A 25651-nucleotide genomic window follows, 5' to 3' on the forward strand; every position below is an offset into this window, starting at 1 on the left:
GAGCATTTCGTTTCAGGATCTTTGACACCTGACCTTGAGTGATGCCATACTGCCGTGCAATAGCACGCTGTTTCATGCCGTAATTTCGTACAGCCACCACTCCATGACAAACAGCATTGTCGAGTTGACGGACCATCTCCAGAGGAAGCGGAAATAACTTTTGGAGACGTGCAGCAGTTGTTTTCCACTAATACAGAACGCAACAACCCTTGTATACCCAACTGTGAAGCCAATCGTCAAATGCACCTGTCCGTACATTTTGCCACGCCACCTGTGATATAATCCTGTTGTTGACTTCTTGCTGCGACAGACAATCAGTGACATGGTTCTTTTAACAAATAAATCACCAAAGTGTAAACGAAACTCACCAGATTGATATACTGAGTTAAGAAAGTAAACCCAAGTCAAGAAAAAATATATATTCCATATTAAATGCCAAGTCTGTATATATATATATTTATTGTTATGGTTTTTAGAACCTTCACATGAAATTTAGTATTAAATTTCCTTATAAATAACCCCTGTGTACATTTCCCCTTAATTGGCTGTTAATTGAAATGAGTGCACCTTAGTTAGTCCACATTGCAACAGGTAGCAAATCATAGGCCCTTCTAACAGTTATTTCATTATTATGTGTGTCAGGTAAGGATGTGTTTCCAGTAGTTGACCTTGCGTTGCATCAATCAAATAAGATAGGCCCCACTCCATCCATTTTGCTCTCCCTCTCCGAATTACGTTACTTCATTGCCAGCAGCGTTCGCCTCCATTACGCACGTGGTCAGCTCGGAGAAAAAGGGCGTGGCCCCCACTTCATCATCAAAGGTGGAGCCAGAGAGCCCTCGTCATCTAAGGAGGAGTCAGCCAGCCCCAATCGACCAACCAGGAGTGAGTGGGGATGGCTTGAGAGGGCGTGGAGAGAAACATAGAGCAGGTTCGCGAGGGTTCCAAGGGCGGGGTTATAAAACCCGTTGCGAAAAGCCCCCACCGCAGATGAGTGAGGGAGCACGAATTGAGCGTTCTGTGGAGGGAGGTGCTTGACCGAGTTGAGTTCTGGGGAGGAAGGGGCTTGAGAGAGAGGTACGAGAGAGAGGAGAGACGCTGCTTCAAACAGCCCCAGCCGCGTGCAGCCCTGACGTGCTGCTTCGAGCATCCTTGCTGTGTGGACCCGAGCGCGGAGAGTCCGCGGCCGCTCGCCTCCAGCCCTGCCGTCCTGTACGGAATTGAATCTCATCCCGCCAGCCCTGTGGTCCCACCTCATCCCTCCATCCGTTCCTGCCTGCAATTCCCTATTCGTGTGAGTCTGTTTGTGTTGTCCTGTGGGCTATAAGTTAAGCCTGTATAAGCTAAGAATTGCACTGTGTCTCTGCTCTTTCTGTAAATTACTTCGTACTTCTTCTTCTTTGGGTTTTGTGTAAATAGTAATTAATAAATATCTGTTCTTCCGTACTCTCCTGGTTTTCATTCTCATCCGATCGTCTTCGTGATTTCCCTGATTGAATACCTGTGGCACGATTTCGGCCAAACGCTTATGAATCGGGTTAGTCTTTGCTAACGGCTCGAACCGCGGACTGCTAACCCGCTCGGCAAATAGCATCTTGTCCGTGGTTTCGAGCGGTATTTGTCTCCCTGTTTTGCGGAGGGATTGGTGAAGGTATTCGGGAGAACACCTTGACCTATAACCCTGATCAATCCCACCTCGCAAAGGAGCGTTACAAGTACCAGGACCAGAGACGGCCGGCTCAACAGGCCAAGGGGATTAAACCCCCCTTGCTAAGGGGAGTGCCATCTCTGAGATCCGTAACAATATATATATATATGTATGTATATATATATATATATATATATGTATATATATATATATATATATATATATATATATATATATATATATATATATATATATATATATATATATATATATATATATACCTCTACAGCGACCGAAAGAGAAGGAAGAGAGAAGAAGACAGAGTATGGAGGAGTAACAGGATTTATTATACACACAAGCAAAAAGAAGGAGCGATCAAAGTTATTTACAAGCAATGGATGGAAGAAGCAGTCACACAGTGAATCGTTAGCTTATACTAGTCAATTTACTTAACCCCAGGACAACGATTAGGACAGACGACATTCACACTTACACGGGGGATATTGCAGGCAGGTATGGCTTGAGGATGGATGGTTGTTTTTGGGAGGCAATGGAGGGTCCAGCATGGATTGCTGCCTGGCGCCTCCTTTTCGTGGCCTGCGGCCCCTTAGCTGCCCCCTTAGCTGCAGCGCAGCTGGTCGCACGATGGCTCGCACACACCTGCTCGTTCAGGCGTGTTCCTTCTCCCCAGCAACAACGAGCGACAGCAAGCAAGAGGACGGGGTCAGAGCAAGAGCGGCAAGAGGAAGAGAGTGGGGTGCGTCCCGCGGCGACTTATATTGGTTTCCTCACCGAACCTTCGCGCACTTTCTCGGGGGTTCCCGCTCCGCCCTCTCTTAGCCAAACCCCTTGTTCTGGGATGGACGAGCGGGGCCGCCTTACTCCTCCCCCCTATGACGAGGGGGGCGACCCGTCTTCTCTAGCCACTCCCCTTGTTCGTAATGGCCGCAAATGGCGAAAACCGGTCAGCAGCTGCAGGTAAGGCGCCGTCACTTTGCACAGCAGTTCAGTACTGCAATAACGGTTGCTGTCAAAGCTCAAGTGGGGGAATCCCTGGCACTTGAGCTGCCATGGATCATCGGAGGGGCCTACGCTTTATTTCGTTTGATGCAATGCAGAGTCAATCTAGTGGGAAACACATATTTAGCCTACATAGAATAAGGAAATAAACTATTTAAAAAGATATATCGTGGCCTGTGTGTAAGTTTCATGGAATTAACTAGGAGGAAGGCTGCGACCATTATTTACATTACGAGGGTGTTACACACAACAAAACCATACTTTTCACATTCGTTACACTTCCTCCAAAATTGTTACACTTCTCAAAACCGTTACACTTCTCAAATTCGTTACAATATATATATATATATATATATATATATATATATATATATATATATATATATATATATTGTTGCGGATATGGGATTGGCATCCATCCATATCCGCTTGTAAATATTCCTCTATTTCCTCCATACTTCCCAACTATCCCCAATCCCCCATTCCCTAGTCCCATTTTCTGTAAACAACACTCTGTAGACCCGACCTCCCCCTATTTCCCCCATTAAATGTCACATCCAGGTCCACCGCATCTCACGTAGACAACTATAGGACATCTTGCTAGTTATTCTTAGTTTATGTCAGTTAAGGACTCGTTTCCATTGATTCTGACTCTTCGTTGCACCAGAATGTGATTGTATGGCACCGTTAGGAAGTTTAGGACCTCCCAATACCTCCCCGCAGCTCTTCCTCACGGTACAACAACAACAACAACAACAACAACAACAACAGCGGCGGCGGCGCGGGGAGTGTGCGTCCTCACTCCGGCTTGGTTGGTAGGGGGTGTTGGGAGGGCACCAAGCCTTTCCAACGAGCCGCCATCGAACATGTGCTCGACGGGGTTACCAAGTAGGGGCTCGCTGTCAGCTCCTCGTCAAGGGCGGAGCCCGGTAACCCCCGCACCCAATAGAAGCGGCGGACCGATCCCATCTGGGGCCGAGCCAACGAGCCGAGGGCGTGTCACTCCCCACTGAGCATGCGCAGGAAGAGGGAGGTGACGTCAGATGCGCGCTGAGCTTGGAGAGAGAAGGACGCCACCTCCGAGCGCTGTGACACCTCCCCGCATCTCTGGACTGGACCGTGCGTTATCCTGTCCCTGAGCCAAGGTGCACCTTGTGCTATCGACTGCCTGTCCTTCCCTGCCATCAATCCCTGTGTAAGTCAGTCTTGTTCCGTGTGTCTGTGGTCTGTCGGGGATAAGATAAGACTGTAACTAAGTGCTCATCTCTTCTGTGTCTTTACCTCATTACCTTGTAATCTACCCCTTTTCTCCACCACTAATTATATCCTCCTCCGGAGGTCTTGAGAACTGTACCCCTTGCGTCGTTTCATTTATCCCAGTCGTTGTGTCCTTTCCATCATTGATTTAGCGTAGCGCGATTTGGCCAACGTTCGAGTGGAATCGGGTGAGTTGGGGGTAATCGGGTAAACTGTGCGAACACGGCGGCCATTCCGCTCGGTCAAGCAACATCTGAAGCCGTGTCCGTAACAATATATATATATATTTATATATATATATATATATATGTACATACATACATATACACTAACATATTAAAATGAAGGAACATTTGACGTATTTGAGTTTAACAAGGAGAAAAATTATTTCACAACTTTAGGTTATTGGTCGATAAACCTCCAAAATTTGGAAATATTCACCTCTTTTCAGAGGATTTGCTGTCACTATTATTATTTTTGATGTGCGTTATCAAGCCCTTTTACTGTCATCATGAAGTCCAAGGTTGCAGATTTCGCTTTGTCATATCCAACCTCTAATACAGTATATAATCCCTTGGTTTCAAACCATATGGGATGTCATAACTACAATGTAATAGGTTAATTAATGTTAAAAAGAAAACATATATTCACACACTCACATAAATATTCCAATACCATGACCTTTTCGTGATTTTCTTTGTTGATCATTTTACATATAAAATATGCTCGTTGGCCAAACATAATTTGATGCAATCTCTTCCAGAAGCTTGCTTGCCAAAAGAGTGAAGGTCAATGTTTTGAATGATTAATGACATTTCCTTTGTAAAATTTGTCTCGCATGGGTTGCCTGCACTGTCTAACTGTCAACATTTTTACAGCTTGTGAAGATAATTAATGTCCTTCACTAGACCACCTCGAAAGCAAAACTTCACAACGAAGGCAGAGGATAACATTTTTTTAAATACATAGTCGAGGCTCGTATAAGAGCTCTTATTGGTACACTGAACGGATCAGGACACAACAGGACAAAAGGAACAGTTGAGAATGGGGGGAACACCATCACCAGAGTTGAAGGCTAAGATCGAGGGAGACTTGGACAAACAATGGTGTGTGAAGGAATGAGGGGCAGGAGAGGATGCATGGGGTGGATAAGATGGATACAGAAGGAAAATATCAGGAGGGAAAACTGGAATTTTGGAAGGAGGAGGGATTGGGGTGGGTTTGGTGGGGGTGTAACGAAGGTAGAAAAGATAATGGATTTGGATTGGGGAAGATCTGAGATAGTGATGATCAGCTCTTTAAGATTCTTTAAGTCTCTAAGACCTGGAGGAAAGAGGAGATTGAAGAGAATGTGGAAGTTGATTCCACAGGTGGGAAAAAGAGGAACAAATGAGTGGAGGTAAGTTGTAATTCTGGATTATGGCATTTTCACTCAAGGGGGTTGATGGTGGACCATGTGTGTCCTGGAGAAACATGGGGGAACAAAGCATGGAAAGAGCAGAGGGTGCAAGACAAGAAAAGAGTGGATAGAAGGCAGACAGACTACCAACCTGTCTGTGAAGGCGAAGTGATAGACCCATAGACTCAGCTTCATAGTGGGAGATGACAATAACCTTGAAGATTTTGGTTTGTATGGCGTCAAGCTGAGTAAGAAGTGAGGCAGGAGCGCCAGCCCCGAGGGGAGAGCAGTACTACTTGAAGCTGTGGATGAAAGCCTTGCAGGTGGATAGGAGTTCAGATTTGCCAAGGAAGGACTTCGTATGACGGATGATGCCCAGTTGGTGGCAGGCTTTGGAGACCAACTTTGAAACGTGGTTTACCCACGAAAGATCATGGCTGATAGTGAGACCCAGGAGTTTGAATGACTGAACTTATATTATATACTCAAGAGGATTGTTAGGAAAATAGATAGAGAAGGAGTTTGCCACTTTTCCAGCTACATTGCTTCAGGCAATATTTTTTGAATCGGTAATAATAATAGGGTGGGCATATCTGGGTAGTCTCGAGGTATGGCACTCACATTTGAGCTATCTAGTCTGTGTTAGAATTTTGACATGCTATAAACTGTCATCCTGGTGTTTCGCACATGTAGGTCGACGCTAAATATCCCACACTTCAGAATTACCCCTTAGAACCCTTTATAATTACCCTTTAGAATGACCCTTTAGAATTACCCCTTAATATTAGCCTTTAGAATTACCCTCTCGAATTACCCTTTAGAATTACCCTTTATAATCCTCTCGAATTACCCTTTAGAATTACCCTTTAGAACCCCTTCGAATTACCCTTTAGAATTACCCTTTAGAATAACCCTTTTTAATTATCCTTTTGAATTACCCTTTAGAACCCTTTAGGTTTTGAATTACCCTTTAGAATGGCCCTTTAGAATGACCCTTTAGAATTGCCCTTTAGAATAACCCTTTAGAATTACCCTTTAGAATAACCCTTTAGAATTACCCTTTAGAATTACCCTTTAGAATTACACTTTATAACCCTCTCGAATTACCCTTTAGAATTACCCTTTATAACCCTCTCGAATTACCCTTTAGAATTACGCTTTAGAACCCCTTAGAATTACCCTTTAGAATTACCCTTTAGAATAACCCTTTAGAATTACACTTTATAACCCTCTCGAATTACCCTTTAGAATTACCCTTTATAACCCTCTCGAATTACCCTTTAGAATTACGCTTTAGAACCCCTTAGAATTACCCTTTAGAATTACCCTTTAGAATAACCCTTTTTAATTATCCTTTTGAATTACCCCTTAGAACCCTTTAGGTTTTGAATTACCCTTTAGAATGGCCCTTTGGAATAACCCTTTAGAATTACACTTTAGAATAACCCTTTAGAATGACCCTTTAGAATTACCCCTTAAAATTACCCCTTAGAATTACCCTTTAGAATAACCCTTTAGAATTACCCTTTTTAATTATCCTTTTGAATTACCCTTTAGAACCCTTTAGGTTTTGAATTACCCTTTAGAATGGCCCTTTGGAATGACCCTTTAGAATTGCCCTTTACAATTGCCCTTTATAATTACCCTTTAGAATAACCCTTTAGAAAGACCCTTTAGAAATATCTTTTAGAATTACAATTTAGAATTTCCTCATTTTTTCAACCTTATTCTTCAACCTAAATTGCTTAGAAAAATGTAATATCACAAACACTACAAATAGATTTGTGCAAAATAATTGTCTGTATTATGATTGGTGTAAATCATGACAACACAGCAACTCAGGTACAGTCATTATCCTCAGCTAAAATAAGCCCGTTCCTCAGTAACAACGCTTGGTGAGGCGAGCGTAACGAGCCGAGCAAATCTAGGATATTGTAGCGGTCCCCGCTGAATGTACACAATCGCCTTGCACCTGCCAGGACACGGCCAGGGCACGATCGCCATGCCGGGCTCGTCCGGACGGGCCCAGACGCGCCTCTCCTGGGCATGCCCGGACTCGCTGTTCCCGGGCACGCCCGAACCTCCCGGGCACGCCCGGTCTCGTCTTTCCCGGGCATGCCCGCTCTCGCCTTTCCAGGGCTCGCCCAGAGCGCCCGGGCACGCCCAGCCTCGACTTGCCAGGCCACGTCCAGGACGCCCGGGCATGTCCAGACTCGCCTTTTCAGGGCTCGCCCAGAGCGTCCGGGCATGCCCGCTCTCGCCTTTCCAGGGCTTGCCCAGAGCGCTCGGGCACGCCCAGCCTCGACTTGCCAGGCCGCGTCCAGGACGCCCGGGCATGTTCAGACTCGCCTTTCCAGGACTCGCCCTTGACACCCGGGCATGCCCGGTCTCGGTTTTCCCGGGCAAACGCCCGGGCATAAATGTGTATATATATTGCTGCCCGATAAACGGGCTTTTCAGAATACCTGAGCTGTTTTGTTTCAATAAAGCAACTCGGACGAATTCCGTCTTTGGTCGCGTCAATTCTTTCGACTCGCGTTGGAGCGCAGCTCCTTCACTGGTGACCTACCGACATGGACACGGCAGTGACTCTTAAACTGCCTACCTTCTGGGAGGCTCACGCGGCTGTTTGGTTCACCCAGGCGGACTCCCAGTTCGCCCTGCGAGGCATCACCGCGGACGACACCCGCTTCCACCACGTCGTGGCAGCGCTCGGTTCTGCCACCGCGGCCCGCGCCCTGAGCCTCCTCGAGCACCCGCCGGCTGCTGACAAGTATGACGCGCTGAAGACGCTCCTCCTCGACGCTTTCACCCTCTCACCGGCGGCACGCGCACGGCGCCTGCTCGACCTGCCCGAGCTTGGCAAAACGCGCCCGTCCGAGCGCATGGACTATATGCTCTCGTTGCTCGTTGAGCACTCTCCGGATTTTCTGTTCTGCGAGCTGTTCCTTCGCCAGCTGCCTCACCCGGTACGCCTCACCCTGGCTGGCACGTCGATCACCGATCCCTGCGCCCTCGCCAGGGAAGCCGATAAGATCTCCTCGGCGGGCCAACACATCGGCGCGGCTACCTGGAGCCTGCCGCCGTCCGAGGCGACGCCCACGACACCCGAGCACCCTGGCGGTTGGAGGCTGAACTGCCGGTGCAACTGGCGGCCGCCACGCCGCGCCGACCGCTTCCGACATGACGGCCGGGGCCTCCACCTGACCAGGCGTGGTGTTATTACCACGCCAGGTTCGGACACAAGGCTCGGACATGCCGACCCCCGTGCACTTTCGGCAAGTCGGGAAATGGCTGGGCCGGCGTTCATTCCCAGCCATGCGCGCCGGCCACTCAGGCAACTTGCTTTTTATTTGGGACAAAGCGTCCGGGCGGCGTTTCCTTTGTGACACCGGCGTCCAACTGAGCGTCATACCCACCTCCGAGCAGGACAGGCGGGACGCCGTTTGCGGCCCTTCTTTGGTCGCTGCTAATGGCTCGGCCATACGCACTTTCGGCCCATGCGACGTCACCCTCTGCTTCGGCAGCCAGCGCTTTCAGTGGACCTTTGTGACCGCCTGCGTCCCCATGGCTTTGCTGGGCGCCAACTTCCTCTGCGCGCACGGGCTGCTGGTCGACGTCAAACGTCGTCGCCTTGTCAACGCCGAGACCTTCAGCTCCCTGGCGTGCACGATGAGCAGCTCCGCACCGACCGAACTGGCGTGCGCCCTCCCGACAGCGAACGAGTTCGCTCGCCTGCTCGCGGAATTCCCGGCCCTCACGCGGCCGACGTTTTCGGCCGTCGCAGTGCGGCATGGGATCGAGCACCACATACCCACTACGGGCCCGCCGGTCTACGCCAGGGCCCGCCGCCTCGACCTGGCCAAGCTCGCCGTGGCAAAGGCCGAGTTCGATGCGTTGGAGCACCTCGGCATCATGCGGCGCTCCAATAGCGCGTGGGCCTCACCACTGCACATCGTGCCAAAGCCGGGGGGCGCATGGCGCCCGTGTGGCGACTACCGCCGCCTCAACGACGCTACCACCCCCGACAGGTACCCGATCCCGCACATCCAGGACTTTTCCGCCCGTTTGGCGGGACGGGTCATATTTTCCAAAATTGACCTGATACGGGGATACCACCAGGTACCTGTCCAGGCGGCCGACGTCCCGAAGACGGCCGTCATCACGCCGTTCGGCCTGTTCGAATTTTTGAGGATGCCGTTTGGCCTCAAGAACGCGGCCCAGGCGTTCCAACGCTTAATGGACGGCGTGCTGTGCAACCTGCCATTTCTTTTCGTCTATCTGGACGACATCCTCGTCACCAGCACGTCCCGTGCCGAGCACCTCCTCCACCTCCGAACACTGTTCGGTCGCCTCAGCGAGCACGGCTTAATTGTCAACCCGGCCAAATGCCACTTCGGCATGACGACCGTTGACTTTTTGGGCCACCGCATCACCAAGACCGGGGCCGTGCCGCTGCCGACCAAGGTCGAGGCTATCACCACGTCCCCGCGTCCCCGTTCCATCAAGGCCCAACAAGAGTTCCTCGGCATGGTGAATTTTTATCACCGATTCGTGCCCCGTGCTGCTCAGCTCATGTGGCCCCTTTACGAGGCCCTCCGGGGCAAGCCGGCCAAGCATGACATTGTTTGGTCCGTGGCCATGGACACGGCCTTAGCGAGCGCAAAACGGGCCCTCGCCGACGCAACGCTGCTGGCTCACCTGGTGCTCAACGCGCCCATCGCCCTCACTACGGACGCCTCCAACTACGCGGTGGGCGCCGTCCATGAACAATGCGTGGACGGGGTTTGGCAGCCACTCACTTTTTTCAGCCGGCAGCTCCGGCCGAACGAGTTAAAATACAGCACGTTCGACCGCGAGCTGCACGGTCTATTCCTGGCCGTTCGCCATTTCCGACACCTCCTGGAGGGCCGCCCGTTCACGGCTTTCGTCGACCACAAGCCGTTGGTCTACGCAATGGCCAAAGTCATGGAGCCGTGGTCAGCCCGCCAGCAGCGCCACCTCTCCGCCGTGTCGGAATTCACCACGGACATCCGGCACGTCGCCGGCAAAGACAACGCCGTGGCCGACTGTCTTTCTCGGGCCAGCGCGAACGCGGTCCATCTCGGCGTGGACTTCGCGCTCATGGCGGCTGACCAGACCACCGACACCTCGGTGCAGGCCCTCCGGGCGGCGGACACGGGCCTCCGCCTGGACGACATCCCCTTCGCGGGCACCGTCCTGCTCTGCGACGTCTCCCAGGGCCAGCCTCGCCCCATCGTGCCCGTTTCCTGGCAGCGCCGCATCTTCGCCTCCATCCACGGCCTTTCTCACCCGGGCCGGAAAGCTTCTCAGAAGCTGGTGTCGGCGCGTTTCGTCTGGCACGGCCTGCGACGGAACGTCCGTGACTGGGCCAACGCCTGCACGGCCTGCCAGCGGGCCAAGGTCCACCGCCACACCCAGGCCCCGCTAGCACCTTTCACCGTACCTGCACGGCGTTTCGACCACGTCCACGTGGACCTGGTGGGTCCCCTGCCCCCATTGCGGGGGTTCACCCACCTGCTCACCATGGTGGACAGGACCACCAGGTGGCCGGAGGCCGTGCCCCTCACCTCCACCACGACCGCCGACGTGGCGCAGGCGTTCATCGCCACCTGGGTCACGCGCTTCGGCGCACAGGCGGACATCTCGTCCGACCGCTGCCCACAGTTCACGTCCGAACTTTGGTGCATGGTCGCCCGCTCGTTGGGGGTCACACTGCACCGCACCACGGCCTACCACCCCCAAGCCAACGGGTTGTGCGAGCGGTTTCACCGCTCCATGAAGGCCGCACTCATGGCCGGCCTTCAGGATGACGGTTGGACGACCGGCTGCCGTGGGTCCTTTTGGGCCTCCGCACGGCCCCCAAGGAGAACCTCCGGGCGTCCGCCGCTGAGCTCGTCTACGGCCAGCCGCTCCGTGTCCCAGGCGAGTTCGTGCCCGACGCTACCTGTCCCTGGTCCGCCGCACACCAGCGCTCGGACCTCCAGGAGGCCGCCCGCCGATTTGCCCCTGTGCCAACGTCCCGCCACGGTGGCCCCCAGTCCTTTGGCGTCATGACGCGCACCGGGGGCCACTCCGGCCTCCATACGACGGGCCCTTCCGGGTCCTGCGACGGGGCGACAAGTCCTTCGTCGTCGACGTCGGCGGCGGTCGGACCGGATTTCTGTGGACCGCCTCAAACCGGCGCACGTGGACGTCGACCGACCACCACGGTTGGCCCTTCCTCCATGGCGAGGCCGCCCCCCATCTACAGTTCCCCCCGCTCGACCACCCACCACCGGATCGGACCCCCCCCCCCCACGACCCTCCAGGGGTCGCTTCGGCCAGGTCATCCGGACCCCCCTTAAATTGACCCTGCCGGTGCAGGTCGATTCTGGAGGGGCGTGTGTAGCGGTCCCCGCTGAATGTACACAATCACCTTGCACTTGCCAGGACGCGGCCAGGGCGCGATCGCCATGCCGGGCTCGTCCGGACCGGCCCAGACGCGCCTCTCCTGGGCATGCCCGGACTCGCTGTTCCCGGGCACGCCTGAACCTCCCGGGCACGCCCGGTCTCGTCTTTCCCGGGCATGCCCGCTCTCGCCTTTCCAGGGCTCACCCAGAGCGCCCGGGCACGCCCAGCCTCGACTTGCCAGGCCGCGTCCAGGACGCCTGGGCATGTCCAGACTCGCCTTTCCAGGGCTCGCACAGAGCGTCCGGGCATGCCCGCTCTCGCCTTTCCAGGGCTCGCCCAGAGCGCTCGGGCACGCCCAGCCTCGACTTGCCAGGCCGCGTCCAGGACGCCCGGGCATGTCCAGACTCGCCTTTCCAGGACTCGCCCTTGACACCCGGGCATGCCCGGTCTCGGTTTTCCCGGGCAAACGCCCGGGCATAAATGTGTATATATATTGCTGCCCGATAAACGGGCTTTTCAGAATACCTGAGCTGTTTTGTTTCAATAAAGCAACTCGGACTAATTCCGTCTTTGGTCGCGTCAATTCTTTCGACTCGCGTTGGAGTGCAGCTCCTTCAATATATGTATGTATATATATATATATATATATATATATATATATATATATATATATATATATATATATATATATATATATATATATATATATATATATATGACACGTAAGACGGCCGGAAGAAACAGCCAGGTAGCAAGCCACAGTGTTGTATGTCCTGGGGTTGTACTTCAGCAGGGAAAGGATGTGAGGAGGAGATTGAAATGGCCAGGTATGGGAGAAAGGGAAGTATAAAGGTGGGTGTTTGAGTGTTCCACCATGTTTGTTTGCTGCTGTGGATTCTGGATGTGTAGGCGATTTTGTTAATGTAGTCTGCATTCGCACTGGCTGGAGGTGGGGGTATGTACGCATCCAGGTGTAGTTGCTGCATGTGGATGTGTATGTTCCCCTGCTGGCCCACCTTAGCTGACCGTATCGAGGTTGAAGGGCCGAAACGGGATGACGCGTTTTGAACATATATATATATATATATATATATATATATATATATATATATATATATATATATATATATATATATATATTGTTGTGGATATGAGAATGGTTTTTTTTTGTTGTTGTTGTTGTGTAAATTGTTGTAAAATATCGCCCTCCTTGCTCCAGTTATGTATAAAGGTCAAAGTGCGTCCCGTAATTAGTTCATAAACACCACACGTTAGCCAATCATAGATTTCCCCCCTTGTTCAATAGTTATATCCTTATTATGTGTATTAGTGTAAGGCTGTGTCTTCCATTAATTGAAATACTCCATTGCACCAAGTGAAATAAGGTAGATTCCCTTCCAACCCCCCTTTCGTCAATTGACAACTGAATTTGGCTGTTGTCTGCAATTGCCGCCATTAAGCGTGGTCAGCTCAGGGAAGAAGGGCGTGCCCGCCCATCGTCATCAAGGGCGGAGCCAGAGGGCCGTGCCGACCAATCAGGGCCGAGGCGAGCTGACCGATGGGCGTGTCCTGGACACTAGCGGCTTGATCGCCTGAGGCGCTATAAAAGCGCGCGCGCAAAAGCCGAGAAGAATTTGTTGGACTAAGCAAGAGAGGGAGAGGTGAATTAAAAGAGTTGCGCCAAAGGTTCCAAGAAGGAGTTGTGCCAGAGAGGATCCCTGAAAGAGCAGCGGCACGCAGCAGCTTCAGTCACAGCAGCTTCAGCCACAGCAGCTTCAGGGCCTTGACGGCAGTTTTCGAGCGGGGCCGCGAAGGAACAGCGGCTGCTAAACGCGCCGATCGAGAAAGGGCGGCGGCTGCTCATCCCCGACCCGACCGGGCTGCGGTTCCAGCTGAACCTTCCGCTCCCTCCAGCCATCCACCTCCTGCCATTCCTGTCATCATCCCCCGTGTAAGTGTGCTTGTAGTCTGTCTTTTGGCTTGTCCCTGGGTATAAGTAAGCTTGTATAAGTTAATATTTGCACTGTGTCTCCTTGATTCCTTCTGTCTTTATTTTATTATCCTTCCTTCTCCTTGGTTTCTTTTGGTTGTAAATAGTGAATAAATTATATTTGTATTCCTTACCCTTTGTCTTTCTTCTTCTTCACATCCTTTGCTTTGGTCTTTTCCCCATTGAATATCTGTGGCGCGATTTTGGCCAACGTTCAGGAATCGGGTTAGTCGGGGTAACTGTTAGGGCCGCGGCACCATCCGCTCGGCAAATCAACATCTTATCCGCGGTCCGTAACAATTGGTGTCGGGAGCGAGATTGGACCCGAAGCGCGCTTAACGCGCTCAAAATTACGAGCTGCCGAAATTTGTTTTGTTTTAGAAAAAAATCCGAAATTTGAAATCGCGCCATGGCTAGTCAAGGCGAAGGGATGCCGGTGGGGGAACTAGAAGAGGGGTTAGGGGTAACCCAGGATCAGAGGGAGGAGAACAATGAGGAGGTGGTTGAGGAGGTTTCAGGTGCGCAAAATGGCGCCCACGCGCACGTGGTTGCAGAGGAACAAAATGGCGGCGCCGCGGGGGTCGAGCCCGCGGTGGCGGCTGGAGCCGCTGTGCCAGTCGGGTTTGATTTTAGGTTATTCCTGACCCAAATGGATGCAAAGATGGATAGAATGAGGGACGAAGCAAGGGGTACTAGTGAGCAATTAAGAGACGGGTTAAACAATATGGGAAATAAATTTGAGGGGTTAGACAAGAAATTTGAGGGGTTAGACAATGGGATAGAAGGGGTGAAACATGGGTTAACGGGGGTGGAAAATAGAATGGCTGCCCAGGAGAATCAGATAGAGGGGGTGAAAAATGGGTTAAGGGGGTTAGAAAACACAATGGACGACAAATTGCGGGAAGTAGGGGAGCAATCCGCCCGGGAAATCAAACGGATGGGGAACCAGATAGAGGAGGTGAAAATCGGGTTAGAAGGTAAATTGGATGCTCAGAGGGATGAATTGGGACAGATGAGGGTGGCATCTACAAAAGAGATGGAGGAGATGAAGGAGGAGATACGATGAGGTGTAAGCGAGGAGGTCTCGGGGGTACGCGAGGAGGTAAAGCGAGGTGAGAAGCGTATGGAGAAAGAGGTGAGGAATAATACGGCTAGGTTACAGGGGGGCATAGAGGGTCTGACGAGGGGAGTAGAACAGCTGACAGTGGGACAAAAGGAACTCGTGGACCAAGTGGAAAAGAACACTGCAATAATCGGGGGGTTAAAAGCGACACAAAAAGACATCAAGAATGAATTAATAGCGACACAGAAGGAATGTCAGATGGTACATGAGGGGTTGACGAAGAAGTTGGAAGAGGTGACAGAAGTAATGGAGACGAAAGACAGAGAAGTGAGGACGCACATAGAAACGGTTAAAGTGGCGTTGGAGGAAGAGATAGAGGGGGCGCACCGGGAGATGAAGGAGGTAAAGGAAAAATTAGAGGAGGTGGAAGAAGGGGTGAGTGAAATTAAGAAGAGACGGAGGGAAACTAAAAAGGAGATAAGGGAGGAAGTGATGGAGTATGTGCAAGGTCTGTGTTCAAATCATGATGATATGCTCACTAACCAAATAAAGAGTTTACATGTGGCAGAGGAGGTGCGACGACGAGGTACCGAGGTAAGTGGCGATATACGAGGAAATGTATATGGTGTGAGGGGAGATTCAGTCGGCTTGGGGGGTGGTGTAGACCCGGGTGTTCGTGAGGGACCAATGGTGAGATGTATGACTGGTCGGGAGTGTATGGAAAGTGGAGGTGTGCAAGGAGGTCTGGCTGTGGGGAGTGAGGGGGGTGCTGGTGAGCAAGGGTGTGCGGGTATGGAGTGGGTAGCGGGTTGCGGAAGGGCGACCCAGGCATCGACACCAGGAGGGGTAGTGTTTGGAGGGACGGGGGATGCGCGGGAGCCCCCCGGAAATAGCGTACTGTGGGAGCCCGAATGGTTTGGTCCCGCGTTGATCCCGCAAGGAGTGACGCACGGGGTCCGACCTTCGGGCGCCCACAAGGTCCCACTCGCGCCGTATGACGGCAAGAGTGATTTGAGGGCATACCTGGCGCAGTTTGAGTACGTGTGTAAAGGCAACGGTTGGAATCCGGACGAAGGTGGAGTACACCTGGTGGGGGCACTGCACGGTGCGGCAGCGGAGGTGCTGACAGCTTTACCACCGGGTGCTCTCACCCTGCCAGCTCTCCGTGCAGCTTTAATTAATCGTTTCGGCATTGAACAGCAAAGCGAGCTTGTTAAAGCGCAGCTTGCGCAGCGAAAACGCAAGCCCCAGGAGACCATCGGGGAACTTGCGCACGACATTCGCCGCGCAGTGGGAATTGCACACGCGGACATGGCAGCGAGTTCCCAGGAAAGCCTGGCGCTGGATCACTTTATTCAGGCCCTTCCGGATCTGGAGCTCCGACAACACCTCACCATGTGGCGCCCGCAGACCATGAGTCAGGCGGCCGACGCTGCAGCCCGTTGGGAAGCAGCGAGGCCCCTGGCCCGGGGAGGCGAGCGCCACGCGGTGGCGGTGCGTCAGGTAGGGCCCGTGATGGGGGGCGGCCCCCCTAGGGGGCCCACCCCCGACGGTGGCCCTGACCTGGAGAGCATGGTCCGGAGGTTAGTGGATCGGCGCCTAGCGGGACCTGGACCATGGCAGGCGGCTCCAGCGGTGGCACCCGGTAGTCCACGACAAAGTACCCCAATTCGGACATACAGGGGGGGAAATTCGGAATACCGGAGGCAAGCACCTTACCAGGTAAGGTGTTATAATTGTGCTCGGTTGGGTCACCGTGCGTGGGAGTGTCGAGCTGCGCGCCGGGACGTTCCCCGCCAACGATGCCCTCAACTCCCCCCCGAATCGATCGGCCTAGCCGACCTCAGACACCCCCCCGCCAGGGCTCGGGAAACTAGAATGTGCCGGGCATGCAGGGCGGTGTTCGGCAGTAGGGGATGGAGAGGAGCCCTCATTGACGCGACAGGTCATTCATTGTGGCCAAATTGGAACAGGTAGTTTGACAATTCGGTGCAAAATTGCCGGCGTGGGGGTAGACGCCATGGTGGACACAGGAGCCAGCGCTACGATCATCAGCCCCATGATCCTTAATTCGAGTGCAGACGGCTGGGGTAAAATCCAGTGTCTGGAAAATCATAGTTTGCAGTTGGCTACCGGGGCAACGGCCCCGATCATAGGGCGTGGTTTTGTGACCCTCAAGTTGGGATCGGTAAAGCAAGAGATAGAGGTTTGGGTGGCGGAGGTGTGCCACCCATGCTTAATAGGGTTGGATTTGTTGACTGCCAGCGGTTGTAAAATCGACTTGAGCCGGGAGATCCTGCGTTGGGGAGTGGAAGAGCTACCATTGGAGGGGGTGAGCACGGCCGAGAGGGTGGAGCTGGAGGCTCCTGAGGCCGTGACCATCCCTCCGGGGGCCGAGGCCATAGTGCCGGCCCGATGGTCAGCTCGCCCGACATGGCAGGAGTCCTGCGGCCTGGTCGAACCGGTGGCAGCGCGATCCATACCTGGTTTAATCGTGGGCCGCACCCTTGTAAAAACGGACGGGCTGGTGGTGGCCGTCCGAGTAATTAATATTAGCACAGAACCACGCACTATAGTGAGGGGCACGAAGGTAGCTGGCTGCACCCCAGTTAGAGAAGTCGCGTCAGTGAGGGGCGAGAATGTCCAGCCGAGCCGGCCCCAGGGGGAGCCTTCAATAAGTAGTAGGAATTGGCTTGATCCCATTTGTGAGATGGTAAATCGTAGTAGCGTAGAGTTGGGAGGTACCCAGAGGGAGGCCGTACACAAACTGGTTGGGTCCCATTTGGACCTCTTCTCCTTGTCCACCAAGGATATTGGACGTACGGGCCTGGTGAAACATCAGATCCACACCGGTGAGGCCCGGCCTATTCGTCAGGCCGCCCGACGGCTCCCTTGGAGCAAGAGGGCGGAAGCTGACGAGCAGGTTGAAAAAATGCTCGACGCAGGCGTGATCGAGCCCTCGGGAAGTCCTTGGATGTCACCTGTTGTGCTGGTCAAAAAGAAGGATGGGACCACGCGGTTCTGCGTGGACTATCGCCAGCTAAACAACGTGACACTCAAGGACTCATATCCCCTGCCAAGGATTGATGACACCCTCGATGCCGTTGCGGGCTCAAATTGGTTCACAACTTTGGACCTCAAGAGTGGGTATTGGCAGGTGGAGATGGATCGGACAGGGAAGGAGAAAACGGCATTTTCCACAGGTAAGGGGCTGTATCAGTTCACTGTGATGCCGTTTGGTTTGTGTAACGCCCCCGCCACCTTTGAGCGATTAATGGAACATGTACTAGGCGGCATGCCATGGCAGTCATGCCTGGTATACCTGGATGACGTCCTAGTACATGCCAAGACCTTCCCCCAGGCGTTAGCTAATTTGGACCAGGTGTTCGGGTGCCTCAGACAGGCAGGGTTAAAGCTGAACCCGAGTAAGTGCACTTTGTTTGCAAGAGAGGTGGCCTATCTAGGTCACGTGATCGGCTGCGAGGGGGTAAAAAGGGACCCAGACAAAATTAAAGCGGTAGAGGAGTGGCCCGCACCACGTACCATCAAGGAGGTGCGGGGATTTTTGGGACTCTGCTCCTACTACCGGCGCTTTGTGGCGAAATTTGCGGAGTTGGCCCGTCCCCTCCACCGGCTTATGGAGAAGGGGGCGCGATTTAATTGGACAAGGGAGTGCCACGAGGCCTTCCTAAGATTGAAGGGGTGTTTAACATCCGCACCCCTTCTAGCTTACCCCACTAGCGACGGGACATTTACCCTGGACACGGATGCGAGCCAGGAAGGATTGGGCGCAGTTTTGTCTCAGACACAGGAGGGCGTGGAGAGAGTGATCGGTTGTTATAGTCGGGCCTTAAGTAGGCCCGAGCGAAATTATTGTGTAACTCGCAAAGCGTTATTGGCTATGCTGGCTGCCATGAACCATTTCCACCCGTACCTGTACGGGCGGAAATTTTCGGTTCGAACTGACCATTCCTCGTTGCAATGGCTCCTTCGGTTCAAGGAACCGGAGGGCCAAATTGCAAGGTGGTTGGAAAAGTTGCAGCAGTACGATTTTACTGTGACCCATAGGGCCGGGAAGGCCCATGGTAATGCAGACGCACTCTCTCGGCGTCCTTGTCTGGGGGAAAACTGCAAATTTTGTGCGAGACACGAGGAGAGGGAGCAATTTTGCGATTCTGCCCCGATTCTCATCGTCCGGGCAACCCGGGTGAGAGGGCCAATTTTGCCACTAACCGCAGATGAAGAATTTGGAACTTTGGTGTGGAGCACGGCCCAGCAGGAGGATCCCGTTTTGGGGCCGGTGTTCAAAGGGTCAAATTGGGGCAAAGACCAAAGGGGGAAGAGGTCACCCCCCTCGGGGCGCAAACAAAGGCGTATTGGGCTCAGTGGCAGACCCTGGAATTGAAAGGCAACATCTTGTTTCGCAAGTGGGTGGAGGTTCCCTCTGATAGAACTTCCTGGCTGGTGATAGTCCCTGGCAAATTCAAGAACGTCATATTACAACAGGTGCATGGTACCCGCTCCGGAGGCCATTTGGGCAGGACAAAGACAATATCTCGGGTCCGCCGGAGGTTCTATTGGGTGAATATGGGGCGCGGCATACAGGACTGGTGTCGGAGATGCGACGCCTGTTCTGCCAAAAAGGGACCAGCACGGAGGATGAGGGCCCCCCTTCAATTACACCAGGTGGGGGCCCCCTTGAGCGGGTGGCTATGGATATTCTAGGACCGCTGCCCTGCACCCGCCAAGGTAATAAGTATATCCTCGTTGTGATGGATTATTTCACCAAGTGGACGGAGGCCTACGCCCTCCCCAACCAAGAAGCCGGGGTTGTGGCGCAGGCCTTCGTAGAAGGATTTGTATGTCGGCACGGGATTCCACAGGAGCTGCACACCGATCAGGGTCGAAATTTTGAAAGTCAATTGCTAAAAGATGTGTGCAGACTCCTGTTAATTCGGAATTCCAGGACCACGCCCTTGCGGCCACAATCTGACGGGATGGTGGAACGGTTCAACAGAACATTGGTACAACACCTGGCATTGTTCACCACCACCCGTCAGGATGACTGGGTGAAACATCTCCCGTACCTGTTAATGGCCTACTGAACTAGCCAGCACGGGGCCACCGCATGCAGTCCAGCGTTGCTTATGTATGGGCGGGAGTTACGGGCTCCCGCTGACTTGCTATGTGGTCCCGTGCCAGACACCACGGATACACCGCCGAGGGAGGGTTACGCACGTCACCTGGAGGAAGGCATGGAGTGGGTCCATGCCTTCGCCCGCCGCCAGCTCCATCTGGCCGGGGCCAAGATGAAGCGCAGGTACGACGACCGGAGCCAGGGGAGTCAGTACGCTCCGGGGATGAAGATTTGGTTCTTTAATCCCCGGAGGCGGAAGGGTAGGTGCCCAAAACTCACCTCCCCCTGGCAAGGCCCAGGAGTCGTCCTGTTGCAAATCTGTGACGTGGTCATTAAGATCAAAATGGGGCCACGGGCCCCCCCTCGGATCGTCCATGCCGACCGGATAAGACCTTATGCCGGCGAGCAGGCGCCCTCGTGGATCGCCTCGGCTCTAGATGCCGAGGCAGGACCCAGTACCTCTTGCGATGGGGGCTCGTAGCGTCAGAGGACTGGGGGGGGGGTGGTAGTGGAAGATACCCGATGTGGTGGGATGGCAACTCTGCCATCTCTCACAACGGGGGCAAAGGAGCACTAGTTTTATGGGGTTTGGCAGTGAAAACTAGCCCGGGAGGGTTAGGATATAATGATAGGGATCTAGAGAAGATGACCTTAGGTAACGTTAAGGTTAGGTAGTGACAATGATAGCTGTAGTGGGGACGCAGGTAGATTAGTTTGGATGATAATGACGTGGTATGTGCTTAGTTTAAAGGGAAGACGGGGAGCACTAAGTTAGCAGGGCAACAGTTAGATGAGATGATGCCGAGTGTTTGAGGATCGAAAGTGTATTGAGCAGAGTATGAGTAACTGATTGTGATTGTGAGTTGTATTGTGATTGCACAGGTGTGCAACTGAACAGGTGGATGGAGCAGTGTATGAGTGAGTGATAGTGATGTGAGTTGTGCTGACCAAATGGTCCAGGAAGGAAGGAGGGTGCAGGTGGCACCAGGAGTGATTGCACAGGTGTGCAACGACAGGTGTATGGAGAATGGTTGTGTGGAAGACATGGAGTGTGGAATACATGGAGTATTGGAATGGATGGTCGTGGAGTGGGTATGATGGAAACTGTGGAGTGGAGTGGATGGTGCGAAGGTGTGAATGGGGGAAGAATGGACCCCCATCACGAATACCCGGGGAGGGTAGTGTAAGTGTTAGGTAGAGGGTACAGGTAAATTGTGGTTGGATATTGGCATCTGTGGTGCATGGTGGAAGAATGGTATTTGGATGGGTGCATTAGTGACGTGGAAATGGCTGGGCGTGTAGCCTGTTAGTGTGTGTAGTTGGTTTGGGCACTCCACCACTGTGAGGATGTCGGCCAGGTGAGGCCGCAGGTGGGCTCTGGGAGCCGGTAGAGTTGTTGTGGATGGGGCCCGAGGAGCCGGAGGACGGACCCGGGTAGCCCAGTGCCAGAGGGCACCAAGGGGTGACAGAGCCAGGAGGGGCCTTCCCCAATTAGATAGGTTAGGGTGAGGAGCTAGGTAAGCTCGGGTGGCAACTGCAGTGGTGGAGGTGTGCAGGTGGGTAGGCCTGCTGGGAGAGCTACACGCCCCAGTCCTGAAATTGTGCAAGGGCACAGGGAGTTGCATCGGGGGAGTGAGACCCCAAATTAAGGAAGCACCACAGTTTGGTCAATGGGAATTGGTTTTTAGAACCCATAATGTAAGTTGGCCAATGGATTTGCAGGGAAAGACCCCGGGTCGTGTAAAGTGTGTTAATGTCATTTAGAGGATAGTTAGGATTAGGAATCTCCTCGCACCATCTACATCCACTCACCTGAGGTGACGTAACTCCGCACCATGCCATGTTTTATTATTTTTATTGATGCAGATGTTTGGAATGTGAGACGCATCATGACGTGGGTGTGACATTGTGCTTGTTGTTCCATCTCTCCCTCCTTATGAGGATTGATGATGAATTGGGTGATGGCAAATTTTGGTTAGAGGGATTGTGGAGACGAATTTGAAATATGGGGAGACGTGACAGTAGTGACGAATTTGTAAATGTGTAGATTGTTGTAAATATGGGGTAAGGGCAAGGGTAGAGTAGGTGACAGGGGGGGTGACGTACGGTAGGGACGAGCTTTTTTCCGCTCCGTCTCCATACGCACCTTGCCTTGCATTGCCTTGTTTGATGTGTACCCTTGAGACCTTACCCCTCGCTCATCTGTCTTTTCACCCCTTTGTCTCCCACATGAAGACCTGTGCACCACTGGGCGCCGAGGGGAGCATGCGTGAGTCCGCCATTCTGCGCCCAAAACTCCCGGAACCACAGCTGCCTGCATCGATGCACCACCTTATGGACCACATGTCAGTGGCTGAGCACCACTTATGGACCCCATGGGTTGGGGCATGGCCCCTCTGCTGGAACTGGCCCTGAAGGCCCGAAATCTTGCTGGCGGACCTTGGCCACAGGGCACTGATGCCCCACAGTTGAACCATACATAGTCGGCCCCTGTGGGCCATAAATAAATAAAAATGGACACGTTGGGTGCATTTTATTTCCACCAATAGGCCGCCAGTAAGAAAATGAAAGAAAGACAACATCTGGAAGAACAAATAGCCAGCAGAGGGAGCCGAAGAGCAAGAGACCACCAGCAGGGTTAGGGGTTGTTTGGTTATTTTTATGAACTGTGGTGACTGCACCGATTGGTGCTTCCTGGTGCATCGATGCAGAGCAGACTGTCTCCCCCCCAAAAGAACGATCACAGGTCCTGGGTTGCGTTTTGTAAATAAAAGTAGAGTCATTGTAAATAATGCGCCCCCACAGTAAATGTATAGTTTGAAGACCATTCCGCAATTCGGTTATCTGTGGGCGTGAATCTGTTAGGCAGGGTGCAATGGAGCAGCGGGACATATTTATTTATGTTTTAAAACTGTCGCACTCAGGGTCAGGTTAAATGTAGAGGGAACTACACCTACGTGCCACACTAAAAGTTAAGGTAAGAGGCCCGGGACGTGCCTAAGAGGAGGAGGGTGCAGTGTTGTGGATATGAGAATGGTTTGTTTTTTTTGTTGTTGTTGTGTAAATTGTTGTAAAATATCGCCCTTCTTGCTCCAGTTATGTATAAAGGTCAAAGTGCATCCCATAATTAGTTCATAAACACCACACGTTAGCCAATCATAGATTTCCCCCCTTGTTCAATAGTGATATCCTTATTATGTGTATTAGTGTAAGGCTGTGTCTTCCATTAATTGAAATACTCCATTGCACCAAGTGAAATAAGGTAGATTCCCTTCCAACCCCCCTTTCGTCAATTGCCAACTGCATTTGGCTGTTGTCTGCAATTGCCGCCATTAAGCGTGGTCAGCTCGGGGAAGAAGGGCGTGCCCGCCCATCGTCATCAAGGGCGGAGCCAGAGGGCCGTGCCGACCAATCAGGGCCGAGGCGAGCTGACCGATGGGCGTGTCCTGGACACTAGCGGCTTGATCGCCTGAGGCGCTATAAAAGCGCGCGCGCAAAAGCCGAGAAGAATTTGTTGGACTAAGCAAGAGAGGGAGAGGTGAATTAAAAGAGTTGCGCCAAAGGTTCCAAGAAGGAGTTGCGCCAGAGAGGATCCCTGAAAGAGCAGCGGCACGCAGCAGCTTCAGCCACAGCAGCTTCAGCCACAGCAGCTTCAGGGCCTTGACGGCAGTTTTCGAGCGGGGCCGCGAAGGAACGGTGGCTGCTAAACGCGCCGATCGAGAAAGGGCGGCGGCTGCTCATCCCCGACCCGACCGGGCTGCGGTTCCAGCTGAACCTTCCGCTCCCTCCAGCCATCCACCTCCTGCCATTCCTGTCATCATCCCCCGTGTAAGTGTGCTTGTAGTCTGTCTTTTGGCTTGTCCCTGGGTATAAGTAAGCTTGTATAAGTTAATATTTGCACTGTGTCTCCTTGATTCCTTCTGTCTTTATTTTATTATCCTTCCTTCTCCTTGCTTTCTTTTGGTTGTAAATAGTAAATAAATTATATTTGTATTCCTTACCCTTTGTCTTTCTTCTTCTTCACATCCTTCGCTTTAGTCTTTTCCCCATTGAATATCTGTGGCGCGATTTTGGCCAACGTTCAGGAATCGGGTTAGCCGGGGTATCTGTTAGGGCCGCGGTGCCATCCGCTCGGCAAATCAACATCTTATCCGTGGTCCGTAACAAATATATATATATATATATATATATATATATATATATATACACAGTGTATATATATATATATATATATATATATATATATATATATATATATATATATATATATATATATATATTATATATATATATATATATATATATATATATGTATTTATTTGCATATTTAGACTTTTTTTCCAAAAATGGACCTGCGTATATAGATTTACCAACGTCAATGAAACAGTAACAAACAACAACCAATCAAATTAAAGCAACAAACCAATAAAGTCAACATATTTTACATGTTTGGACATGGCCAAGCTATTAATAGTGGATGTTGCAGTGCTTCCTTTTTTATTATCCATTCTTTGCTGGTCTAGGTGAAAACGTTAAGTTGTTGCAGAGATGCTGAGTGGATGTGGGGCAGATTATAGCACATAACCATCCTGAGGAGTGGAGACCCCTTCATATATATATATTGTTGCGGTTTTGTGCTTTTGCAATAATGGTTAATTTCCCCCTCATAGTTTAGTCACACGAGAACACATAGCCTCGCGATAGTTCAGTTATTTCTTAGTAAATGTAAGCATAGTCCTTTTCCTGTGTTAGTTTTGAGTTGATTAGAATAATGAGAGTTAGGTCCTTCCATTGCTTTATGCCACCACGATACTTTGGCTTTGGCGCGAAATGCGATGAGGCAGGCCTGGAAAAGTCGAGGCAGGCCGCAGGAAGGCGGAGGAGGGGCCGACAGTAAGCGCGAGCCACCAGCCAGGGCTCGAGGGGAGTGGCTTAGCACTGCGTCAAAAGGCGTGGTTAGAACATTCGATGCGGGCTAAGGGCGTGGCAATAAAAACCTTTGCGCAAAGCCCCCACCTCAGTTATGGGGAGAGGCGCTTGAGAGTTGAACAAGTTCTGAGGAGAGGTGCGTTGAAACAAGTCCTGAGTTCTGAGGAGAAGTGCGTTGAAACAAGTCCTAAGTTTTGAGGGGAGAGGCGCTTGAACAGTTGAACGCTCGGTTGAGCTTGAGGAAATTCCTCTTTTGAGTTACGCGAGTGAAAGCACGCCATTGATTAGTCGCGCTGGGAGAAACCGCCGAGAGGCGCATATTTGCCGGCCTGCCTTTGTTCGAGATACGTGCCGCAAGGATCCCTCCCGCCTGCCTGCTTGCCTTCATCGAGGGACGTGCTGTGACCGCGGAGGGCCACGCTGGGCGAAGCTATTCCTGAACAACGGAGCCGGCGCATTCAGCGCATGAACATTTCCTTTCTTCATTTCCCCCTGTGAGTGTGAACAGGCCCATGTCTGGGAAATAAGCTAAGACTGTATAAGATCTGCCCTGTGTCTCTGCTTCTACCAATCATTGTAAATAATAATTATTAAACGTGTTATTTCTTTGATTCGACCATTTCGTCCTTTCCATCTATTGACTAAGCGTGGTACGAATTATCGCTCTAATCGGGTTCCAATACAAGATAACTGCACGGACCACGTGGTACGCCATCTGCTCGGACGTACTCAAATTATGCGTGGTTCGTGCGAGACTTGATCCCTGCTTCCGCGGCAGCGTAGGTACTTAGGTA

This window comes from Myxine glutinosa, chromosome 3 (assembly GCF_964187855.1).
Source record: "Myxine glutinosa chromosome 3, kmMyxGlut1.1, whole genome shotgun sequence".
NCBI classification, from domain to species: Eukaryota; Metazoa; Chordata; class Myxini; order Myxiniformes; family Myxinidae; genus Myxine; species Myxine glutinosa.